Here is a 6,212-nt window from a genome sequence, read left to right as displayed (position 1 = left end):
TTTGGGTACATGAAACTGAAAAACTTTCTCATGAACAAAATTAATCCATACATAAGAAAAGAAGATGACTGAGGCAAAACTTTTGTATCAAATCCTTCTGAAAAAGGTCTGCTATTTTAGCTATATTGACAACTAAGAAATATATGGTCAAAAGCCATTCCCTAAGAGATAAGAGGTAAAAGTACGTGAACCAACAGTACTCAAAAGAATTGCCAAGTATTAGCAACTATATGAAAACGGGCCAAATAACTAGTAATAAAGGAAATATAAATTAAAGCAACTCTTAGGATTCACTTCTAACCCAACAAATTGGCAAGTTCCCATGACCAAAAGATGGAAATAGACAATGCTGCAGGAGGGTTTATAGTAAGACAAGCTCACTAAAATGCTGTTGTTGGAATTTGTGAATTGGTATAACCATTCTGGAAATCAATTTGGAACTATGCAAAGAAAATAACTGCTTTATCCATACCTTTTGACCTAGATATTCTGTTGCTAAGCATATGCCCCAAGGAAATCAGTGATAAAAAGAATGGTCATTTATACACCAAAGTATTTATATCAGCACTTTTTATGGTATTTGTGAGAAATGGGTCTCCTCTCAATGTGGATATAACAGTTAGTCATACTCCCCTGACCTGTTTGTAGGACAAAGATCTCAGATCCCCTCCTCCCCCTCAGGTTAGCAAGGTCACATGGTTCAAGGAGCCCTGGTCTCAATTAGGTCCTCTCCAGAGTTCTGTCCATATAAGGAAGTATAAGGTCCACTCCTGAGTTATGCCCATACAAGGAAGAGGGGTGGGAATACTGCATTCCGATTAGCTAGTTTTTGCTCGTAGATTGTAACCCCGACCAGTGATGAAAAAGGGGAAGGTCCAATCGCGTTAGGGAGTAGGGTATAAAACAGGGCCTGCGAGCCCCCTTTGGGGGCACCCACTAGCTGCACTGCACACTAGGGTGCCTCCTTCTCATGAGAAGAAAATAAAGCCTTTGTCACCTCGCTGCTGAGTTCCTGAGAATTATTGAGAAGAGGATGGATTTTTCCCTCACAGTATCAAAGAATGGAGGGAAAAGGCAAATGCCTATTGTTAGAAACAGATAAACTGAGGAATGACTCCTGGTCTGGTACAAAGAAGGAAGGCAATTTTATAACAATTTTTTTTTTTTCCGGGCAATGAGGGTTAAGTGACTTGCCCAGGGTTACACAGCTAGTAAGTGTGTCTCAGGCTGGATTTGAACTCAGGTCCTCCTGAATCCAGGGCCGGTGCCTTATCCACTGCGCCATCTAGCTGCCCCCAATTTTATAACAATCTTGCAAGAAAGAGCACACACTTCCAAAGGTGTGCAAAACATGGTTGTTTCGGGTGTTTATATATAGGTCTGTCCCTAACAAAAGGATTCCCTCCCACCATTTCACCTATCTGGTTACTCTGGATTCACAGTTTTCTGACACTTCTAAACATGTATTAACCTCCCCCCCTTCCCCTCCCCTCAGTGGGACAATCAGACAGATTTTACGATTCTTTTGTTATCTAACTTAAGAAAATAACTCAGCAGGAAAAGGAAGGAATGGTGGAGATTGGGGAAGAAGCCCCTGGGACTTGAACAATGTGGCCTGCCCTATCTAAGGGGACAATTGTAACTGCTTAGCTCAGCAAGAAAAGGAAGGGAATGGGGGTCAGGGTAGAAGAAGCCCCCAGGACTTGAATAATGTATCTTGCCTACTGAGGAGGGTACATTTAATTCTCTCACCTATCTCATGGAAATGGCTAAATGCATGTGGTACATGAAGTTACTAGAAATTACTATGCTGTAAAAAACCATGAATATGGGGCAGCTAGGTGGCGCAGGGGATAGAGCACCGGCCCTGGATTCAGGAGGACCTGAGTTCAAATCCGGCCTCAGACACTTAACACTTACTAGCTGTGTGACCCTGGGCTAGTCACTTAACCCCAATTGCCTCACCAAAATAAATAAATAAATCAAAAACAAAAACAAAAACCATGAATACAGAAAAGCATGGAAAGATAAATGCAATATGAAGTAAACAGAACCAGGAAAACAATATACACAATGACTACAAAAGTGTAAATGAAAAGAAAAATAATAAAAACAATTGAAATTAAATATTTTGAAATTATAATGACCAAGCTTTGTTAACATGTATGAGAAGATACTTCTCCCCACTACTTTGCAGAAAGTGGGAGGTCTGTAGGGGAAAATTCATACAATGTTGGCCTTTTTTAGTGTGTTAATTTAATTTTGCTAAACTTGGTTTTTTTCTTCCTCTAAGGGATAGTGCTCTAGCCAGGGATAAGGGGAAGGATACTGGAGAAAATATAGGTGGCATTAAAAACTGTAAGGGCCAAATTTAGTATGGGGAGTGTTAATTGGGTGGCTTGCTGTAATATTGGGGTAAGAAAGGAGATTAACAGCCTCTTTAAAAAACAAACCAGGGTTAACTAATTGGAACAAATTTAAAATACAAGTAAGGTTAATAGAACTAGGGATAAAGAAAAGGGGAATAGGGGAAGGAAAAATACACAATCCGCAACACCCAGAAATCAGCCTTTCCAAAGAGGATCAGCTGCACAGCATTCTACATCTCACTCCCACTACTGCTCACGCCAGAGTGTGCTCTCTTCCCTTCTCTCTCCCAGAAGCCCCCTCTCTCACAGGAAACAGGGCAGCCACACACACACACAGCCCCAAGCTAATTGGCTGGCAGCCCTGATTGACAGAAATAACAAGTGGCTCTACAAATGCCAACTCCTCCAGCTTCATGATGCCAAAGATCACCTGACTGCCCTCACCGGGCTTCCTATTATTATAATTTGGCCAGGCCCATGCAGGCACGCAAGTTTCTGGTGTGTGCCCATGTGCACTGGGGCCTCCAATCCCAGCCAAAGATGGGGTCACAGAAACCCTAAATCACAACCAATCCTTACATTCCTGTCTTTCCTTCATTAAGAAACACGGGGTGTTTCCTTGATGAAGCAGTAAAAAAATAACAATATCATAACCTATGCTATCAAACAATATTCTTTTTCTTTTAATTAATAAAGTATTTTATTTTTTTTCCGTTACATGTAAAGATAGTTCTCAACTTTTGTACATACAAGCTTTACAATTTCAGATTTTTCTCCCTCCCTCCCCTCCCTTACCCCTCCCCTAGACAGCAGGTAATCTGATATAGGTTTTATATATATATATATATATATATATATATATACACATAATAACATTAATCCTATTTCTGCATTAGTCATGTTATAAGAGAAAAAATCAGAGCAATGATGAAAAACCTCAAAATAGAAAAAAAAAACAGCATCAAAAACAAAAGAAATGGTATGGTTCATTCAGCATCTATACTCCACAGTTCTTTTTTTTTTTTCCTTGGATTTGGAGATCTTCTTCTATCACGAGTTCGCTGGAACTCTTCTGTGCCATTGCATTGGTGAGAAGAATATAGTCCATCACAGTAGATCAACACTCAATGTTGATGATACTGTGTACAATGTTCTTCTGGTTCTGTTCATCTCACTCATCATCGGCTCACGCAAGACCCTCCAAGTTTCTCTGAATTCCTCCTGCTCATCATTTCTTACAGCACAATAGTATTCCATTGTATTCATATACCACAACTTGTCCAGCCATTCCCCAATTGATGGGCACCCCCTCAACTTCCAATTCTTTGCTACCACATAAAGAGCGGCTATAAATATTTTTGTACATGTGGGTCCCTTTCCCCTTTCTGTGATTTCTTTGGGAAAAAGACCCAAAAGTGGTATTGCTGGGTCAAAGGGTATGCACAGTTTTATCGCCCTTTGGGCATAATTCCAAATTGCTCTCCAGAATGGTTGGATCATTTCACAGCTCCACCAACAATGGATTAGTGTTCCAATTTTCCCACAGCTTCTCCAACATTTATTATTTTCCTTTTTTGTCATTTTAGCCAATATGATATGTGTCAGGTGGTACCTCAGAGTTGTTTTTATTTGCATCTCTCTAATCATTAGAGATTTAGATCATTTTTTCATATGGGAATAGATGGCTTTGGTTTCTTCATCAGAAAACTGCCTGTTCATATCCTTTGACCATTTCTCAATTGGGGAATGACTTAGGTTCTTATAAATTTGATTTAGTTCCCTATATATTTTAGAGATGAGGCCTTTATCAGAAGTACTGGCCATAAAAATTGTTTCCCAGCTTTCTGACTCCCTTCCAATTTTGGATGCATTGCTTCTGTTTATACAAAAATTTTTTAATTTAATGTAATCAAAATCATCCATTTTGCATTTTATAATATACTCTATCTCTTGTTTGGTCATAAATTGTTTTCCTTTCCAAAGATCTGATAGGTAGACTATTCCTTTCTCTCCTAATTTACCTATGGTATCACCTCTTATGTCTAAATCGTTATCCATTTTGACCTTATTTTAGTATAAGGTGTAAGATGTTGGTCTATGCCTAATTTCTGCCATACTATCTTCCAGTTTTCCCAGCAGTTTTTGTCAAATACTGAGTTCCTATCCCAGAAGCTAGAGTCTTTGGGTTTATCAAACACTACATTACTAGTGTCATTTACTACTGCATTTCCTGAGCCTAGCCTATTCCATTGATCTACCACTCTATTTTTTAGCTAGTACCAAATAGTTTTGATGACTGCCGCTTTATAGTAAAGCTCAGGTTTGGTACCACTAACCCACCTTCCTGTGAATTTTTTTTTTCATTATTTCCCTGGATATTCTTGATTTTTTGTTTTTCCAGATGAATTTTGTTATTATTTTTTCTAGCTCTATAAAATAATTTTTAGGTAGTCTGATTGGTATGGCACTGAATGAGTAAATTAATTTAGGCAGTATTGTCATTTTTACTATATTAACTCTGCCTATCCATGAGCAATTGATATCTTTCCAATTATTTAGATCTGATTTGATTTGTGTGAAGAGTGTTTGGTAGTTGTGTTCATAGAGTTCCTGGGTTTGTCTTGGCAAGTAGACTCCCAAGTATTTTATATTATCTACTGTTACTTTAAATGGAATTTCTTTTTCTATCTCTTGCTGCTGGACTTTGTTGGTCATATATAGAAATGCTGATGATTTATGTGGATTTATTTTATATCCTGCTACTTTGCTAAAGTTGTTAATTGTTTCAAGTAATTTTTGAGTTGATTCTCTAGGATTCCTTAAGTATACCATCATATCATCTGCAAAGAGTGATAGTTTTGTTTCCTCCTTGCCTATTCTAATTCCTTTAATTCCTTTCTCTTCTCTGATTGCTAAAGCTAACATTTCTAGTACAATATTAAATAATAGGGATGATAATGGACATCCCTGTTTCACCCCTGATCTTATTGGGAAGGCCTCTAATTTATCTCCATTGCATGTAATACTTGCTGATGGCTTTAGGTAGATACTGTTTATTATTTTAAGGAAAGCTCCCCCTATTCCTAAACTCTCCAGTGTTTTTATTAGGAATGGGTGTTGTATTTTGTCAAAAGCTTTCTCTGCATCTATTGAGATAATCATATGATTTTGGTTGGTTTTCTTATTGATGTGGTTGATTATGTTAATAGTTTTCCTAATGTTGAACCAGCCCTGCATTCCTGGTATAAATCCCACCTGGTCATAGTATATTATCCTGGTGATCACTTGCTGTAATCTCCTTGCTAATATCTTATTTAAACAAACAATGTTCTAATAACAATATAGGAAAGGGAGAAAAGGAAAATTTTGTCCAGAGGGGCAGTCCCTCATGGACTCGCGCTTTGACAATGTCTACAGAGGGAAGGCCTCTGCAGAAGATACATATTACAGATGGTATATATAGTAACAAGGAAAAAACAAAAATGTTCATTTGAAGTCTTTGAAATCTTGTCTTCTTTGAGTGTTAAGATGCCATCAGGTAGGAACACCTCAGCACGCAGTCCGGACCCAGCCAGGGACACTGCTTCCAACGCATGTCAGAGTCTTCAGCACCAGCAGCTTCTGAGGCTCCAATCACGGACTAGTGAGGGGATTCGGCGGGAGGCTGGGGTGAAGTGGAGGTAGTATCTACTGGAGTTGGGGCAAAGCACCCTGGGTCTAAACCAGTGGGCTGAATCGAGTGGTGGTGGCCGAGTGGGGGAGGGGCAAAAGCACGCCAAGCTTCTGACCATAGAGAATCAGAGTTCAATCAGACTTCTGTTTCAGGGTCAAAAAGAAAGCGGC

The sequence above is a fragment of the Dromiciops gliroides genome, chromosome 4 (genome assembly GCF_019393635.1).
Source record: "Dromiciops gliroides isolate mDroGli1 chromosome 4, mDroGli1.pri, whole genome shotgun sequence".
Classification (NCBI taxonomy): Eukaryota; Metazoa; Chordata; class Mammalia; order Microbiotheria; family Microbiotheriidae; genus Dromiciops; species Dromiciops gliroides.
The sequence above is the reverse complement of the archived record's forward strand: the minus strand, read 5'-3'. Positions refer to the sequence as shown.